A 20,123-nucleotide genomic window follows, 5' to 3' on the forward strand; every position below is an offset into this window, starting at 1 on the left:
TTATGATTAAAGTCCAACAAAAAGAAAGTGCAGTGTAAATGTAACCATCAAATTTGGAAACAGTCAATCTGACCTTTTGACGTATAGGAAAAAAGAAAAAAAAAGATGTCAGAGTTTTCTTCAGGTGGCCTAGTTCTTTAAGTTTAAACGGTAAATGTTACAGATGAAAATCCTTTTTTGATGTTGTGTCAGTTTGTGTTGGTGTGTCTGTGAGTCTGTCTATATTTAATACTCATTTAATGACCACATTCCTCAAATAATTCAATGATGGTATGTAGATGTTTATTTCACTACAAAACATTGCTATTAATACGACAAAATATATGACATGAAACAACCCTTTACTAAAGAAGCAGAAAAATTCAGTAAAATTACTGTCTTATAATGAGGCGTTTACAGTTTAATGATGCCTTGTGTCTGATGTTTTTCAGTGAAATTAAATGGGATTAGATGTAAAATAAGCAACCACCGCGTGCAACATGTACAGGGAAAAATGGCTTATTTCGCTGAAGAGGGATGTTGAATTTACCAGTTTAATATGTGATTTTTATAATGTTATTTTGTAAAGGATTACAGTTTTAAATTGTAAAATGTACAGGTTGTTCTGTAATGTGTTTTACACTCTGCTGTATTTTTTACAATATTATTCTGGCAACCACAGCTGCCAGTTTTTTTCCGTAAAAACAAAAAAAAATTTCTTACAGTGTAGTATTCAGTATCTTTAGCTGTATCAATAAGGAATGGCAATATTTTTAGTAGAACAATCATTTGGCCTGAGGATTGCTTCAATTTACTATCACTTGAAGCTAATGTGCTGTAAGCTATAGGGCTTGGTTTGTCTCTGACATCAAGTGGAGAGTAGGGAAATCCTGTTAATGCACTATTAACGACATCCAAGTCTAGTTGACCTAAAAGAATTAACTGTTTTAACACAGACTTTATTTCTAATGGAGCAATGCCTTCAAGAATTATATGCATCATATCCTGAGGTGTTTGTTCGATCAGGTTAAAGGCTGGAAATTGTACCGCTTGCTCCTTCTGTAAATGCCAAATGTAGTCTTTAAACCGTTTCTAAGATACTCAGTATTTGCCCTCTCAATGTCATCACACTGTCGAACATGCCTTTCTAGTGTCCTTAGCTCAAAGTTGTCTTCGTCAAAATACATTTGCATGTCCTCAAAAGAACATTCACACTGCCGGCACTTACTAAAGGCGAAACCAACACCCTCTTTAAATCCACAAAGCTCATGTTGTGCTAAGGTGTCTCCACATATCGAAACTAATGCTCCAAATATTTTACGTTCACCATTCGCAGTTTGAAAACTAACACCATCATATAGCATTTCTAGGTCCTAATACAACCTGCCCAAATTTCCATCCACTCCACATTCAGACAACTCCCTCTTCTTTGGAATAGCAAGTAGACGGATTGCAGCAGGTTTTGATCTATATTTTGGATTAATGTTTCATATTGTAAAACATTAGCAACTTATTCTTGGAGGCATGAGAAGCAAGTAGGTTGCAGATTTCAATTTCATCAGAATAAATGATTATCTGTAAAGCAGAAGGCTGAGCTGAAAATAAAGGGTGTGATTTCATGAGCTCTCCATCTATGATGTCATACAGATAGCCACTTCTGTATTTTTGCAGCTGATTTATCATTTCTAAAACTTTTGGATGGGACAATAACTGTTCTAAACTTTTAATCATAGGTACATAATGAAAACATTTGGTTACTGTGGAGGGACACTTTTTGTCCCTTTTTTCTTCAAGCAGGCCGTATACCCAACAGAAAACTCCTCTGACTCCACAAAATTTAAATTTTCCTTTATCACATTGTGCATCCTCAATCTGGTCAAATACTGCCATCGCTTCCTTTTCAAGTTCACTTCCTTGATGTTCCTGAAATACAGTTTGTAGCTGACTCCTCAGATTAGTCACCAACAGAGCTTGATATTGCTTGATATCATTCACACCTCTCTGCAAAACAGGCAAGAAAGCATAGAAAATTAAATCCAGTCTAGTTTTAAAATTATTAGCATACAATCTCTTTTATAAAGAATATGAATATAAATAAGAGTAACATCAACACAATGATGCTTTTCAATAAATTTACAGAACATTAAAAGTAAATTCAAGATATGAAGTTATCATAACTAGATAGCAGAAAGCAGGGCATTATTAAATATCAAATCTCATGGATAGATACAAAGTTAATCTAGAAGTTAAGTTGCAGCTAAGGGAGACTAATAAGGTAACTATGAACTGACTTGATTTTTTTTCATCACACAATATTTTAAACTGCAGGCACCAGTCCAGATGTGCAAAATTCAGTGAGTGAGGGGTTGACCTATGCATAGTACAGTTCACAACAAGAGAACTCAATATTTCTACTTCAGATCTAATGTCCAAGCTTGGACTTGAAATACAGATAATCAACAGAGCCACAGATGTAATAATTGTAATAATGTTGTATGTAGACAAACCTGTGAAAGATGGTGTTTTTCTTTTGCAGTCAACATAATAGCAGTAGCTTGTCTGCAGTAGCTGTTACACCTCATGTCATCCTTTAAAAAAAGAAAAGAAAAAGAAAATTAAACATATAATGCAAAACACACTGATATGCAATCATAAAAAATAGCATTTTATGACAATTCAGTTGAGATTTATTTTGGAATTGTAAGACATAAGAATGATGATAGGATTTAGCTGGTTGTAATTGTGTACTGAAGGAAACAACAAACTTACCTCTGACTGACATGCAGAAGAGTCACGACCCTGACGTTGGCACCACATTCGCCTCCGGTTCTCTTTAAGTTTCCGTTCCACCTTAAAAAATGCAAGTTTCGGCCACTGGGTGGCGAGCTATTCTGCATTCCATTCAGCTTCTCACCTTCCCAGTGATGCCCCATATGTCCATATTTACTGTGGAATTTTGGAGAAAATCCACTTCAAATACCTCAAAATTTTGATGTTTTCATTGCAACACTTGCTGACTTTGCAGTGCCACCTAATGGACAAATAAGGTTTCCCGTTGAATGCCTCACCTGATTCGAATAATACAGCTTCTCACCTTCCCAGTGATCCCGACATTCAACGGGAAACCTTATTTGTCCATTAGGTGGCACTGCAGAGTCAGCAATTGTTGCAATAAAAACGTCAAAATGATGATTTTTGAAATGGATTTTCTCCAAAATTCCACAGTAAATATGGACATATGTATGTGTTGTATCAGTAACAATATAACAGTTTATATCAACAATATCCCCCTCACAGAACTAAAAAAGATATCAAAATTAGTAATGATTAAATATTAAAATGAGTAAATATTATTGAATGCTGTTCTTCTAAAGGTTAATTTGTGTGTTTTTAATAAATACAAGTCTTTTTTTTTTATTGTATGTGTATGCACCTGTATGTGCTGGCAAGTATTTTTGAAAAAAAAAAAAAAAAAAAACACCCCTGGGCAACAGTCGTGTGCTCTGCAGAATAGCTCGCCACCCAGTGGCCGAAACGTGCATTAAACGTGCGGAAATCTGGACTGCGACTGTGAGCAGTGTTGATATGAGAATGAGAGCCACAAACACTAAACAAATAACACAGCGCCAAATCATTTTCCCGTTTTTAGCCTGTTTTAATTAGCTTCCGAGTCCGCGACCACGGCAACCGAAAATGACCTGGTGATAAAGGTACGTACCATAATTCCGTGTCTCATAACGGCCGAAATGACTTTCCATTTATCAATTATCCCGTAAATGTGACTCGATTTTAATAATTACAAAGTCATATGAAGTTATTTAGATAAATATAGTTGGTATAAATGCAAAATAAATGTATTTAGCCTGAGCGTCCACCCCCGCACCCTCTTTTTTCTCTCTCTCTCTTCCACTTGGAGGAGTCTGTTAATTTGAAACGCTTGGCTACTCTGGAGATCACCTGCAGCAGCTCTGAGTTCATTGTTGATTGTGGATATTAACATCAACAAAATATGGACAAACTGGACGAGGTTACAATTGCAACACTCAAAGGTATGCTAAAAGCGTTACTTTTATGTTGTGCTGGTGTTATATTTAATGTAGTTAGTTAACCTAGCTTAACGGATTTGCGGCTTATGGGCTAAAGTTTAACAAGCCGAAAATACATTTAAAAAAACAGGCTGGCTTTGCATGATTTCCATCTAGAAATAGGTTTAACCTAATTAAGCTTTGAGACCAGTATTTTTTTTTTTTTTATCTCAATGGCTGTAAATGCTGAAAATGTAACTGCACATGCCCAGGCAGGAGCCAGAGCCGTTCATTGTAGGCCCCCCTTGTGGATTCCCGCCTAATGGGCTAAAGTTTAGCCGTCAAACTACATAAAAAAAACAAAAAAAACAAGCTTTACAAAACTGACATCAAATGTGAATGCATTTTATCTAGCAATGCTCTATTCTCACTCTGTAGTTTGCATGGTTTCAGTATATCTCATCTATAAATGCTGTAGTAAAATGTCCAAACAGTTCAAGGGATGTTGGCAAAATATCCTTACCTACTATGTTCAAATATGAAGTAATTCAATGATAACCTCTGTTTCTTGGCCCTGACTGTCACTTTTTTATATTCCAGCTGCTTATATTGGAGAAGACTTGTTCCTCTCGCTTTCCCGAGAGGACATCAAAGACCTCTTTCCTGGTCCTGAAAATTTCTTGAGGCGCAGGGCTATATGACTGGTTGTAAATACAGATGAAAAGGTCAGTCTTTCACAGTATGAACTGCTGTTTAACAGTACAAAACTTTTACAATATCACAGTCATTGTTTTAGATATTTCTACTTCGAGTGCCTTTCAACAGTGGATATAAAATAAAAAAGTGATTTTTTTCAAGTTTTTTTTAGTTCCCAAAATGATAATGGCTGCGTTTCCCAGATTTGTTAAGAAGCTCTTAGCGCTAAGATCTTCTTAGGAACGCTCTTAAGAACGCTGTGAAAGAAGAACGTGTTTCCCAGAGTCGCTCTTAGCTTAAGAAGATCTTTCACTAAGAAGGAAAAGTAAGATCGAGCTGACCCACCCTCATGAGTATTCTTACAGGGTTCGTACAGAGCCTTGAAAGTCTGGAAAATGCTTGATTTTAAATATAGTGTTTTCAAGGTTTGAAATGTGTTTGAAATTTGAGCACTGTGCTGGAAAATGCTGGATTTACTCTATATTGACCAGTGTTGTAATTACAAAAAAAAACGTCTACTGGAAATTAAGCACACGCACCCTCACCTGGCGATCGCTTCAGGAATTATCCATAACCACTTCCATGACCTATCGCTCCTCATACCACCATGCCATTTTGCCGTTTCAATGACTATGTCACAATCCACATTGCACATTCCACACATTTCCTGTTATATTCTCTGCTGCTCCGTTTCTCTCTCTCTCTCTCTCTCTCACACTGCAGGGGGCGTGGCTGACCTAATTCCGTGATCAGTGATCACGCGGGCATTTAAGGCGGAGCTTCACGTCCCTCTGGTGTCAGATCCATGTTTTTCGCTCAGCCGGTATAGTTCGTTCGTACTAGCTATTAGAAACATTGACTTCCTCGCTATTATACTTACCTGGAATTCCATCTGTAGGTCACCACGTCTCCTGCAGTCGAGAGTTACACGGAGCCTCCAGCGGATCCCCATACTTCCGGGATCGCGTCCTCCTGTTACCTCTCCAACATCTTCGTCTCCTCCACTTCACCACCGCAGCAGTCTCCGTCTTCAACGTTCGTGGATCTCCACTCGTACATCTACTCTTCGAGTGAGTCCGTTCCGAGAGAACGCCAACACGAACTTTGTTGCCACGAAGGAATCGCCATACGTTTGGCTCAGCTGCGTTCCGCTGCTTAGTTAGCTCATTGCTGTTTTGCCATCCATGCTAGTCTGTACAATAAAGGAAAATAAAACCGTATTTAATACACTTACCTTTGTCCTGTCTGCATCCGGGTCCTCCACTTTAAGATCTTGTTTCCCCTTAAAGGGAAAAGTAATAGACTACTGGCTTGAAAATGATAAATATAAAATTTGGTTGCGACAAGGCCCAAATGACCGACAGGCTTACTGTACAGTCTGCAAAAAAGGACATCAAGCTTTATACAATGGGGGAATCAGCACTTACAAGTCATGCCAAAGGTCAGTCATTCTAGATAAAGTTTTGGTTCATCTGATATCAGACAATGTCATTTTAGATGACTGTTCATTCATGTTCGCCTTTGTAAGTTACAACACATTCCGAGTTGACTTGTCACATTCCGAGTGACTTGTCGATACAAAGAAATAGCATGCTAAATTGACGCTCAGAACCGTTAGCAATTAGCTGGTCAGCTAGTTTTCATTCAGTCATTGCATCAAATGCATGTTGTTAGCTAGATAGCGTTAGCTTGGGGGTTACTTTCAAGTCTCACGCACTGAGCGTGGCAGTCACGCTTTTCGGTCTTTTGTCACGCACTCCTGCCACACATCCTATTTCAAAAAAATGATAATATAAAGTTATCTGGTGTGCCGCTAATGCTATGGAACTGGGAGGAAAGTGCTCACTTTAGTTGACACTCCATCTTGTGGCCAAAATGATACACCACACCTCTCTGTGTGCTACTTTTCTATTTTGTGAGCTATACTGCTTCACAGAACAATACATTAAAAAACTGGACATAATAACCTCTTAACATTTGAAATGAAATAACTTAAAATATATATATGAAGGGGGGTGGCTGATTCTGTTATCATATCTTGTCCTTCTAAATCTATTATTTATTAAAATATATAGACATATATATATTATTTTTTACTTGCGATTATTCAGTCGGACAAAAAGGACTGTGCAAAGGCTCTATTTGCCTTTATTCTTGAAGGTTTCCTTAAAATGTAATGTGTGTTTTTTATTTCTGTGAAAAGAGAAACAGTAAAACATAAATGAATGTATACAGGAAGGATTATTTGTCATATAAATGTATATATAGAATTTATTATTATTATATTTAAGCTTCGAGTTCCTTGAAAAAGTTGATATTTTATCTTGAAAGTGCTGGAAAGGTGCTTGAATTTTACTCTTAAAAAGCTGTACGAACCCTGTTCTTAGCGACCAACGCTCACTTTTTCAAGGCAAATCAATATCACACTAAGCAAGATATAAACAGTGCACATCGTATGTTTAAAACATATTAAATTATATGCAGAAATAAAAGAGATAAAAAATAAAATAAGAACAATAATAAACTAAATATGAGGAATAACGTGCTCTGCACACAAATAAAATTAATCATCATGAATATCATTTATCATATTTTTTTATTGGGTGGAAGTTACTCAATAAAAGTTTGTGTGAATGTGTTTTAGGTGGATACTGCTGCTGAAATTCAGCAATCACCCCCCACTGGAGGCAGTGACCTTTCAAAAGAGGAGGCCAAAACTTCTAAATTTGTGACTATGTCCAACCCAGAATACATAGTCTTCACAGACAGTGAGCTTGAACAGGTGCAACACTCCTACTTTGAGCAGAAACGGCTGGGGACTGAGGACAATGTAACCCTTTCCAAGGAGCTCTTCTGCCGACTGATAAGAAACACTATGACTAATATGATCTCCATCGCAAGAGCCGCAAAGGACTCCAGATACCCCACCAGACATGAGGTGAATACCATGGCAAAGTGATTGGTGGATTACTATCCAATGATAAAAGACAGGTCATCAAATAGTGAGTGGGTGAGTAGATGTTTGTCACTTTTGCTTTTTGCTGGTATTATGTAATACTGAGATTTAGATAATTTCTATACAGTGCTAAATCAGACAGAAAGTTCAAATGGAGCTAGACATTACCAAAAGTGGTAATTACAGTATAAGAAAGCTTGAGCCCCTATCATCTTTTTTGAATGTTTGCTATGTATGCCTTGCAGGAGCATGTTGCCAAAAAGCTCAGGAAGAGACTCTCAAATGTCAGAAGTCCAAGGAAGGCCAAAGGTCCTCCTTCAAAGAAACCACGACAAGAAGTCAGTTCAGGCATTTCAACTACTGACTATGATGGAGATTCCAGTCCATCCACCATTATTCTGGAACGGTCACCTGTTAGTCTCATGGGCATCCCAGTAGAGAGGTCACCTAGAACCAGCACCCCAGCACAGAACCGGGACAGCAGTGATGAAGAAAGTATGTATTGTGTTACGTAAATAAAATTTGTTAGTTTGGAAATCTCATGTCCCCTTTCCACCATAACGTCCCTGTAATGTCTTCAGCTTGTTCAGTTGAAGTCATGGACAGCCAAAAAATCCAAGCAAGACACTACAAGACCCTCCAAGAAATGTACAAGTCAAAAAAGCCAAACAAAGCTGCTGTAACTCATTTGCTGAACCTGGAATTTGAGTCTCGAAGACGCTTCATCACCTCTGATGCTTTAAAAGAGCAAGACAGAGCAGAAAAGATTCGAGAGGCTTACCCTTGTTTCAGAGAACTGGATCACGTAAGTAATGTTGGTCCCACTTAGTAACACATTTTCAGCTCTTCTAAGAACTCAATTTAGCATGACAAAAATAGCAAAATGTTTATATATCTTGCACATTATAGATTTTTAGTCTATTAGATTTTAGTCATCAGAATGTAAGACAAGAACTTTTTTTCAGTCATTTTTCTTTCTTTATATAAATTTTACTATTTTTCAGGTGCTGGATGAGCTGCAGCGTATACTCCAACCAACCAACTCCCAGTACATATCAGAGGTCCAGAACAGATGGGCAACCTTCTTCTCCAAGGTCCAGTTTTATAGCGTCACGAAGAAGGCAATGAAGCCTCCTAAATCTTTGAATGGAGGTGAAGTCACAATACATTGACTTGCTAATTTTATATAATAATGTCTTTTAATTATTTATGTAATGTTGTGTTACAGTTACTTTATGGTACCACCTTGTTTTGTGCTTTTTTCATTAAACCAGTGGAGCATATCACAGCTGTCTTCAGAGCCCTGCCACTGCTCTTTCCATCCAGCACTATGCCACCGAAGAAACTGGGCCCAAGCAGTGAGGCTCTTTTCCAAGTCCTTGCGGTGAGATTTACAGACTTACTGAAACATTTCATAATACATGTTCCAGTTTTTCAGGCATACATTTTATATTAGGTTTAGTACATTTTAGATACACTTTTATCCTTTCAAAAGGTCTAAAGGGGAAGTCTGTACTTTATTTATTACTAACTTTGTTGGAACTAGCTGTGTTGCATTCAGCATTTGCAGTGCTGAATGCTGAGGGATTACTCAGCATTCAGAAGTGTTTTAAAGTACAATTTCACTTTGATTTCACTAATGTTCTAGTCCAGGTCAAAGTTTATGTTATTTGTAATGTTTTTCTAATCTTCTTGATTGTTTTTTGTCATCTAGACTTCTGAGGATCCTGATGGTTTCATGCGGCAGCGACCCCTGTCTTCTCCGGTTCTGCTCATTTCTGAGGACAACTGCATGATCGCCATTGGAAACACACCAGTGACCACCTTCTCCATGGACAGACTTAATGAGGGACTTCTCTATCTCAGGGCATATTACTATGCCCCTATTACTATGCCCTGCACATGACCTACCCAAAGTGCATTTCTACACTACTGTCAGTACTGCAGACTGAGGTACTTCATGATTGAATTCATGAGCAGGATTTGACCCACCACTACAAAAAAGCGATTGGTGAGTGGAAGTCATTCAGTGAGTGAGTCCCTTTGTTCATCACAGTTTGGCGAGATTGAAATCCTTTCCTGTGGGATATTATGCTGCAACCTGATGTTTAGTTGCAGTTGAAGTTCAAATCAAAACTGGCCTTTCAATCTGTTTGATTATGATGGATCTGGAATGTGTAAGTTTAAGTGAAGTGCTCCTTTTTTGGATGTTCAATTGAGCAACTGTGTTGCAAAGTTAATAAAAAAATTAATGAGAATGTTTTGGTATCTTGATTTAGGACAACATCACTTATATTTGTTATGCTGTTTTATGAAATTATGTCTTATTTTAACTACTTTTCTGCTTATTATCAGTCCCAGATTAAGAATTTCTTAAATTTAATGTAGTGAAGAGACTTAAATTCTAATTTTGAGTAATTTTATCTTCCATTAGTGTTTTTTCATTGCTTGTTTTAGAAGAATTTGGATTAATTTAAGATTTTCTGTCTAGTTTAAAGTCTCATTTTAGTCTTTCTGAGCTAAGAAATTTGGGCTATTTTAAGAATTCTTGTCAAGCAAAAAAAGCTTACCCCATTGGCAGATTGTTTTGCTTGATACAAGATAATTTGATTGAATATAAGAATATTTTACTTCTTTCTAGAAGGGCTGTTTTTGCAGTGTATGGCTGCGAGGTAAAAGACCTGCTTTTTGGCGGTGCCCGTGGCCATAGCCGGGTACCTGGAGAACTTTTTTGTGGGCACTTGAATGTGCCGCCACGGGCTCTAGGCTGCTGCAGTGGAGCGGAGCTGCACGCATTTCAGCCTGGCACTGGCCAGATCTGGAGCAACTTGGACCGGCTTCCAAATCAGCTGGGCAGGCAACGGAGGAGGGGCACCGGTCCGGTGGATGAAGGAAACGTGATAAACGGCCGCCACAGTATAAAGTGAGTATTTTGTTTTATATTTATTTTTACCACCTTATTTATCCATGTTTATATGTAACGCCAGCTGAGCTAACGTTAGCATATTTACAGTTCATTTACATCTATGCTAATGTAAGAAGAGATATTTCGATTCGCTAACGCTATAATCATTGTTTTACAGACAGTCATATCACCGAACAGCTTACCGTCACTTTGCGGAGTGGAACCACAGACTATGAAACAACAATCATCTTGTTTTACCTGCCTTTGTTGTTCAGAAGAACATACGCAGCTCCTGAAAACAGTACTGTGTCTATGAAGACTGTAATAAGTCAGATTTTTCTTTTTATGACTTTATATTAAAATTGTAAATTCATATATGTTGTGGTTTATTTTCTAGTGCTTAGTGTTCCTCCATTACTGTATTATTAGATGAAAAGTGATTTAATTTGGAGAAAAGGGTTGATAAACACTTCAGAATTAGAGCTACTTTGTTTACTGATGACAACTGCATAATTTTTATTGTGTAACTCTAACTTGTTTAGTATAATAATATAACAAAATCAGTAACTATTCAGCTTCCTTCCACAAGTCTTTACTTTACACAAGTGTACAAATGCATGCAGGGTGTGAAGGTGAAAAAAAATACTTTATTATTCACAAAGGAAAATGTTTTACCATCATATTCACAAGTAAAAATTTAAATCAACAACGAGCCAAATCTAAAAGCATGTCTAACACAATATGCAAACAAAAAATAAATAATGAAATGTGTAGAGCTGTGACAGAATCTGATGTGGGACAGCTGGAGGACACAGTGGTGAAGAGGAGCAGAGCTGGATGCTGTGAAGAGTTTCTCCAAGACTTGATTAAACCATGCTTCAACTGTAAAGGACAATGAAAACAATTACACATAAAATATGAACGATTTTAATTTTTTTCAGAAAAACAAACCATTCAGCAAAATATACCAACTGGGTGAGCTGTGAACATTATAATGTTGTCTATATAGGCGTCTTGAACATGAATAACAATAAAACATTTGAATAACACTGACATTATTCTCCAGCGAAAGCAAGGTGACTTTACTTTGACTATAACGGATTACGTGTATATAACATGTGTGTACTTGTCTATCAAACATTACTTTGACAACGTTTTCGTTTCATTGCCGACAATTATATCACATTGTATACTATGAGCAGAAATAGAGTAGATTATTAGCGTCAGTCTTACCTTTCAGTGACGTCTTCCTGGTCGAAATGGAGCGTGGAGCACAACAACTTTGTGCAGCGACCCCTACAGATCGGGCGGGAAATTGCAGCGAGTGTCCGTCACCACGACGCAGAAGTATAAAGGCTCGAGGTGTCTCCGTGGTGACGCAGTCGGATAGCGCAATACGCAGTCGGAGAAGTATAATGTGGCCTTAACACTGCATGAAAAGTGGGATTTGCGGTAGTTATCGTCCCTGAGAATTGCTGCGAAACTGTGTTTCAGTCAGTTGCCGATAACTGCCAGGAATTGTCGTAAACTTGCTGTTTAGGTGAGAAAGTCAACCCCCAACTCCTAGGAGTGGGTAAGGTTTTCACATGTAAATGACCATGCTGTGATCTGTTCAAATGCAAATCAGGAGTGTGTGTCTCCACGGAAAAGATACAGTCTCAGGAGCCATTGAGTTTTGCTCAATAGTTTCCCTGTAGAAGGAATTTCAGTTTACATTTTGAAGAGCCATTATTTCTTTGAACAATTGGAGTATTATTTAATTGTATTATGTGGTTAAGAACTGGATTATACCACCACACCTTTAAATTTAGTCATGCCATGTATCAACATTGTGTGTAGATTCCCAGCTGTTCATGGTAACTTTACTATGAATGATAAATAACTTTCAAAAATATCTATAATGGTGCCTGACAGTTTAAAACATTAAACATGTTCTGTATTGTATAACAATATCTATATAAACAGCCCCCAAAAAGAGGAGAAGGTCCTACACACGAGAAAGTGCCTCAAGACTTGAACTGAATTGTTCTAAATTTCAGCCAGCGTGCAGAGGGGTATGACTACTGTCACCTTTTCTCTAGTACAGCTTAACTGCACAGTGGATGTGCTTACAACACATCTTCCTGCAATGCATTATACAGGGAGAAACCATTCTGGGTGTGATGTGTCTGTTCCCTGCAAACTCCAAACTTCATGGCTGTCATTAAAATGTTTGTCTGGATGGAGATGAAGCCAAGAAACTTTAGCAAGGACATGTTTGAATCCAGTGGCCTTGGACATGACATTAACAACTAAAAACTGCTTTATAACAGCTGGTCTTGGTTCAGATAGAGGGTCAAATGGTCTGTCATAGGGGTGGTAATGCACCTAGGGGGCGTAGTGCACCTACCAACCGCCGTAGAAGAAGTCTTTGGAGCTTCTGAGTTTATCGATTGAGAACATGTTTCATAATAAATCAGCAAGTGTTTGCTCTGTATTAGGTTGTAATAACCAACACCAGACACTCCACATTCTTCCTGTCGATGAGGACAGAAAATCGGAGTGGATATCTTTTATTTTTGATTGGAATGCCGCTGCTACAATCCCAAAAACTCTAACCGCTTCACAGAGAAGTGTTATTCAAACTTCGGGCAGTACCATGCTGGACTAAGCACAAGACTTCATCTAAACGATGGAGCAGTGTCAACAATACCTGGTGGATTACTGCAGCTCAAGTTGTAAGTATTTCCAACAATGAAACTGTGTTTGTGTACATGTTCTGTCGTGTAGCATTAGCGATAGGCGGCTAAGTGCTAAGCTACACGTGTTTGCCCGTATTTTATTTATGTGTGTGCGCGTCCCAGTAAACATAACGTTCTTCAGGCTAAGGGCTGTTTGCAGGCCGTGCAGGAAATGTGTGTTTATTATCCTGCATATGTTGAAACACTTGAGATATGCAGCTAAAGCTAAAGTTGTGTATTATGTTCGAGTAGAGAACAATTTATTGTAAATATGACGAAGATTCAAGTAAAGTAATGCCAGTCTTTTTTGTATGATCCGTAATATTATTTTAATCTTTACTATTTTCCATTCCAGGGTCATTTTATCCACACAGCCACTCAAACAGACGTTAAAACTGTGTCACTCAGCTGTCAATTGGGACCTTGAAAGAACAGCAAAAGTAAGTAGAATTGTAATTTTGTAGAATCCAAATACTGAAGAGCATAAAATGTTCACACATCTACTCTATAGGGAAACAGACACCAAAATGGTGTCCGCGGAGATCAGACTGGCGTCTCTGGAGGAAGCAGCTGTGGGATCCAGAGCAACAAACTGTGGCTGTTCTGATTTGAAGAGGAAAAGAAGGGTCACAATCCCAAAATTACTGTTAATACGTTTCTCTCTTCTTCATAACTCAGAGGGAAGCGACAGGCGTTATAAGTAAATGTATCTGACCTGACTGTATTTATTATTTATTATTTATTTATGTTTATTTATTTATATGTTATTTGCTGACAGACTCAGCTTGACTCGCCCCACAATTCCGCTGTGACTTTACATTTGGTGGAAACTCTCTCTGCAAGCCCGGATATGTGTGGAGTAGACTCTGGAGTCTTTATATGTAAGTAACTTTAATCTAAAACAAATGTCTTGTTTGTTGTGTTTTTTTTTTAATTTTTTTTTTATAAATATTAATAAATGTTGCCTCTCTTTTTGTCAGCAACATGTAGGACATACTATGAGACACTGCAGAAGAACTTACATATGAACAGATAAAGTCAGCCAGACCTCGCGGAGTAGTTTACAGCTGCTGGAAGCGAGGAGGGCTGTTTTAACCAAGGATGAGATGGACTTCTGCAGGGTCATCACAATTGACCTGATGTCTGATGAGGAAGATGGAGGACAAACTGTGTTTTGGAATTGTGGGCTTTATAAATAAAGTTTGATTTGATTTGATGGCTCAGCTGATGGAGAAGCTGGGTGGATAGTTCAGCCTCCATCCTTCAGGAGCTGTCAGAACTGTGTCCTGTACAAGAGAGACAAGAGGGACCCAGAGTACCATTAACCCACCACAGAAGGCTGCATAATGGACCACTCTCTGCAAGACCTACTCCAACTTCTGACCCTGAAGCAGCCAAGAGAGATTTTTCATAAAGCATGTTTGTTATTTGTGGTTTCTTTTGTAAATAAAGCTTCACTTTCTGTATGTACTTTCTTATCTCTCTTATTCCCTATTGTGATGTGGAGTTATCACTAAATAATAATAGCAATAAGAATAATTGGTAGTAGTATCATTAATAATAATGTTATTATTATTATCTGTATTATTATAATTATTATTAAAAATGGGAGGGGCACATGGCCATGTGTTCCAAAGGTGACCAATGAGTGAGGGGTTTGCTGTCCAATCACAGGTGTTTTTACTTTGGAACTGTCTGTGGTTTCATCCAATGGTTGTTTGTGTCAGTCAGCGCTGGTCTGCGGCAGACCACCCCCCCCCCGTCCGTTATCAACAATTATCAGGAACAGGCGAATGCCGCGGAGAACGGCAGATAACTGCCGAGAATCACAGGCGTTCGTGGCAGTTATCAGGCGTTTGCGGCGCCGATAATCTGGGTTTTGCTGCTCGAAGTCGCTGCTGTGGATCGGCACTTATCTGGTTCAAGTCCTATTTATTGGACAGATTTCAATTTGTTAGTGTAAACGAAGAATCCTCCATACTCACTAAAGTTAACTACGGAGTTCCTCAGGGTTCCATGCTCGGCCAATCCTTTTTACTCTACATGTTGCCATTAGGCAACATTATCAGGAAACACAACATAAATTTCCATTGTTATGCAGATGACACCCAGCTATACGTATCTGTACTGCCGGACGACCCAAACCCCTCAATTAAACTCCAAGATTGTGTACAGACATGGATGACTCAGAACTTTCTGATGCTTAACAGAAAAAACTGAAGTCATGGTCCTCAGGCCGAAATATATAAGACCACCACTTTCAAGTGGAACTCTAAACCTAGGCAGTAACACCACAGTCCCTTGCACTACAGTAAGGAACCTAGGAGTCCTGTTTGACCAGGATGTATCACTGGATGAACACATTAAGCAAATATGTAGAATAGCCTTCTACCACCTTCGTAACATTAAGACAATTAGAAATATTATATCGCGACAAGACTCTAGAAACTAAGCCACACCTTTATAACCTCTATGTTATGGATTAAGGAAAGTGGACCCGAAAGCAGACTGAGACGGAAGGTATGTTTAACAAACAATAATATTTATTTACAGGTAAAACGTAACATAAAGCGACTTCACAAAACGCGGAAGTGAACGGGAGGTAAAGGGAGAGAAAGAGAGCGAGGGGGCTGACGCTGCTGTGTCAGGCTTGGAGAGTTCGGCGATCATGTGGTGTTCCGACACGGAACAAACTCGCTGGTTCAAGGAGTTGACTGGAGAGTTTCCCAGGAGGTTTGGGAAATCAGGCAGCGACCAGTAGTTCACGGACATACAGGAGACGTGGCGACCTGGAGCGAAGAGAGACGAGTAAGTTCCAGCGTAAACAGCGACTTTAAAGAGACAGCAGGATAGCGTGCGACTTTACCACTGAGTGAGAAACAACGATCTGATGCCGGTGACGGGGAACCGCTCCGCTTAAGACTCCCTCCTGATTACCGATCTGGAGCAGGTGAGGCGGAGCCGCGCAGGTGTAATCAATCACCGGCGTCTTGAGAAAGTGGGTCAACCACGCCCCCTGCAGAGGAAAGGAGAGCACAGAGCAGCAGCAGCAACAGCAGGCAAAATAATAACAATAATAAAAATAGTGGAAGGTGTGGGTGAGATCATACACTCTAGGCTGGATTACTGTAACTCCTTACTGTCTGGATGTCCTAGTAAGTCCCTGAGAAGCCTTCAACTCGTCAGAATGCAGCAGCAAGTATACTGACTGGAACCAGACGACGTGATCATATAACTCCTGTCTTGGCTTCTCTTCACTGGCTCCCAGTGAAAAGTAGAATAGTTTTTAAAATACATCTACTCACATACAAGGCTCTGAATAATCAGGCACCTTCTTATATTTGTGACTTAATCACTTTATATCAACACAATAGACCGCTCCGCTCCCTGAACTCAGGTCTACTGGTTATTCCGAACATAAATAAAATTAGAACCGGTGGTAGAACATTTCGCTACCAGGCTCCTCTCCTGTGGAACCAACTCCCACTTTCAGTCAGACAGTCTGACTGTCTCAGCCTTTAAGGTGAGACTAAAAACCTACCTCTTTAACATAGCCTATAGTCAAAACTAATCAGGTATGTCCTGATTAGAATAGTCTATCTTATGCTGCCATAGGCTTAGACTGCTGGGGGAATTTCCCATCATTTACTTTTTATTCTTTGTCATTGTGTATTGTATGTTTTGGGTAACATCCACTGCACGTCTGTCCGACCAAGGAGTGGATCCCTCACCTGTGGTTCTCCCTAAGGTTATACCCTTTTTCCCTGTTACAAGGGTTTTTTCCCTGGTAGTTTTTCCTTACCCTGGTCGAAAGTCTAAGGACAGAGGATGTTACCAACCCTGTGAAGTCCCGTGACACAATCTATGTTTTGTAAACTGTGGGCTATACAAATAAAGATTGATTGATTGATTGATTATGTGTAGGCTCAGTAATGTGCTGCGTAAGTCCAAAAGCTGATAGTGTGTCGGTGAACTTGTTGGCAAAACAATCAGTAGCATTATCAATATGAATATTAAAATCCCCAGAAATAAGGACTAATTCTTATTTCTTATTATCATATTCATATAATAGGATATATTATATGAGTCATATTCAACAGTAATTTTAGATAAAAGCTCACCAAATTCAGATAAAAAGCCTTTTTTGAGTCTTGGCGAGCGGTAAACTGTGAGAACTAGACATGGATATACAGATCTGATTATTGGAGCTAAATATTAAAATGTAGAATAGAAACCAAATGAGATGTTTCTACATGATTGCATATCTGAAAAAATAGCAGCAACACCACCACCTTTCTTGTTAGATCTGAAACAGTGTGAAAATGAAAAATTAGATGGTGAAGCTTCAATCAGCTCCTTACTACCAGCCAGGTCTCAGTGAGGAGGATACAATCAAGTTGATGTGATGTTATAGTATCATTAACAATGAAAGTTTTATTGTTAAGTGATCTAACATTGATGAGAGCCATCTTTAAGGAGCTTGCCGAGTGAGTAGGAGTGTCAGTTAAGGCAGTTTCTGGCATGGGATTGAAGGAGAAGAGAACTCCACACAAGTATCTACAAGGTCTGCACACATCATCTCAATTAACAACATTTTCAGAAAAATGCAAGTTGTTTCCATTACTAATGAACAAATAATATTCAGTCAGTTACAGTAATGAAAGCTGTGCATATGAATGTTGTATTCCTCTTCAACTGGAGCAAGATAATAGTTAGTAATATCAATGAAGTGTCTAGAAGCAGGTTCATCCAACAATGCACCATCCCTTCCAACAGCACATTATACTAACAATCAACAATTTCAAACAAGCCAAAGTGGCAGAAGAAGATAACATTGGCAATGTCCAACAAGCCAAATGTGGCTGACTCAGCTGCCCAGCACCTTAACTTGAGAGCTCACTGAAGCATCTTTATTTTAAGTGCTTGGGTGTGTTTGGGGACAATCTGTTACCATCCAAGTTCATCAACACTTTCTGGAAGAACTCACATGAGACTTTGAGTTCCTGGGGATAGCTTAGGTTGAGTGTTGATGATCAACTGATCAAACCTGATGAGTGCTGATCAAACCTATTGAAGAATAAGTTCAAGTCGTTTGCCCACCTCTGGTCCCCTACAGTCTGGGAGTCCAGCTTCTCGTGGCCGGAGATGGTTTTCAGGCCTCTCCAGACTCCGCTGACATCTCTCTAATGCAGCTGCTCCTCCATGTTCTTCCTGTAGCTGTCCTTCCCCTCCCTGATATCCGGCCTTGCAGAGAGAGTTTCCACTAAATGTAAAGTCACAGCGGAATTGTGGGGCGAGTCAAGCTGAGTCTGTCAGCAAATCAAAAATACAGTCAGGTCAGACAGTTTTTTTTCCTTAAAATCTTACCCTTGTATGGAGTCATAGCGCCTGTCTTTTCCCTCTGAGTTATGAAAACGAGAGAAACATATTTACTGCAATTTTGGGATTGTGCACCCCTCTTTTCCTCTTCAAATCAGAACAGCCACGGTTTGCTCTGGATCCACAGCTGCTTCCTCCAGAGACACCAGTCTGACCTCCATGGACGCCATTTTGGTGTCTGGGTCCCTAAAGAGTAGATACATGTGTGAACATTTTATGCTCTTCAGTATTTGGATTCTACAAAATTACAATTCTACTTACTTTTGCTGTTCACGTGTTCTTTCAAGGCCCCAATTGACAGCTGATTGGCACTGTTTTAGCGTCTGTTTGAGTGGCTGTGTGGATAAAATGACCCTGGAATGGAAAATAGTAAAGATTAAAATAATATTACGGCTCATACAAAAAAGACTGGCATTACTTTACTTGAATCTTCGTCATATTTACAATAAGTTGTTCTCTACTCGAACATAATACACGTCTTTAGCTTTAGCTGCATATCTCAAGTGTTTCAACATATGAAGGATAATAAACACAAATTTCCTTACGTTATGTTTACTGGAGTGATAAAAACACGCAAATGAAACACTGGCAAACACGTGTAGCTTAGCACTTAGCCGCCTATCGCTAATGCTACACGACAGAACATATACACAAAGACAGTTTCATTGTTGGAAACACTTACAACTTGAGCTGCAGGTAATCCACCACGTAATGTCGACACTGTTCCTTCGTTTAGATGAAGTTGTGTGCTAAGTCCAGCATGGTACTACCCGAAGTTTGAATAACACTTCTCTGTGAAGCGGTTAGCACACACACAGAGTGTTTTGGGAATGTAGCAGCGGCATTCCCATCAAAAATAAAAGATATCCACTCCGATTTTCTGTCCTCGTCGACAGGAAGAATGTGGAGTGTCTGGTGTTGGTTATTACAACCTAATACAGAGCAAATACTTGCGGATTTATTTTGAAACATGTTCTCAATCGATAAACTCAGAAGCTCCAACGACGGTTCATATTTACATCCATGAGACAGACATGCTGCGGTTTCTTCTTCTACCGCTTATATCCATCTATAGGTGCACTACCGCCCCCTAGGTGCATTACCACCCCTATGACAGACCATTTGACCCTCTATCTGAACCAAGACCAGCTGTTATAAAGCAGTTTTTAGTTGTTAATGTCATGTCCAAAACCACTGCATTCAAACATGTCCTTGCTAAAGTTTCTTGGCTTCATCTCCATCCAGACAAACATTTTAATGACAGCCAGTAGAAGTTTGGAGTTTGCAGGGAACAGACACATCACACCCAGAATGGTTTCTCCCTGTAGAACACGTTGCTGGACGATGTGTTATAAACACAACCACTGTGCAGTTAAGCTGTACTAGAGAAAAGGTGACAGTAGTCATACCACTCTGCACGCTGGCTGAAATTTAGAACAATTCAGTTCAAGTCTTGTGGCCCT

The 20,123-nt window shown here is 39.1% G+C and overlaps 1 long non-coding RNA gene across 1 annotated transcript; it reads right to left on the reverse strand.

The window, feature by feature from the left end:
* Nucleotides 1-15,887: 15,887 nt before the first annotated feature.
* LOC310943281 lies at nt 15,888-19,674 on the reverse strand. Its single transcript, XR_014593113.1, has 5 exons — nt 19,343-19,674; nt 18,922-19,014; nt 18,715-18,846; nt 16,148-18,590; nt 15,888-16,070 (listed from the first exon to the last, which is right to left on the reverse strand). It is a non-coding gene; the product is annotated as an uncharacterized lncRNA (long non-coding RNA).
* Nucleotides 19,675-20,123: the final 449 nt, after the last annotated feature.

The sequence above is a fragment of the Microchirus variegatus genome (assembly GCF_963457635.1).
Source record: "Microchirus variegatus genome assembly, chromosome: 22".
NCBI classification, from domain to species: Eukaryota; Metazoa; Chordata; class Actinopteri; order Pleuronectiformes; family Soleidae; genus Microchirus; species Microchirus variegatus.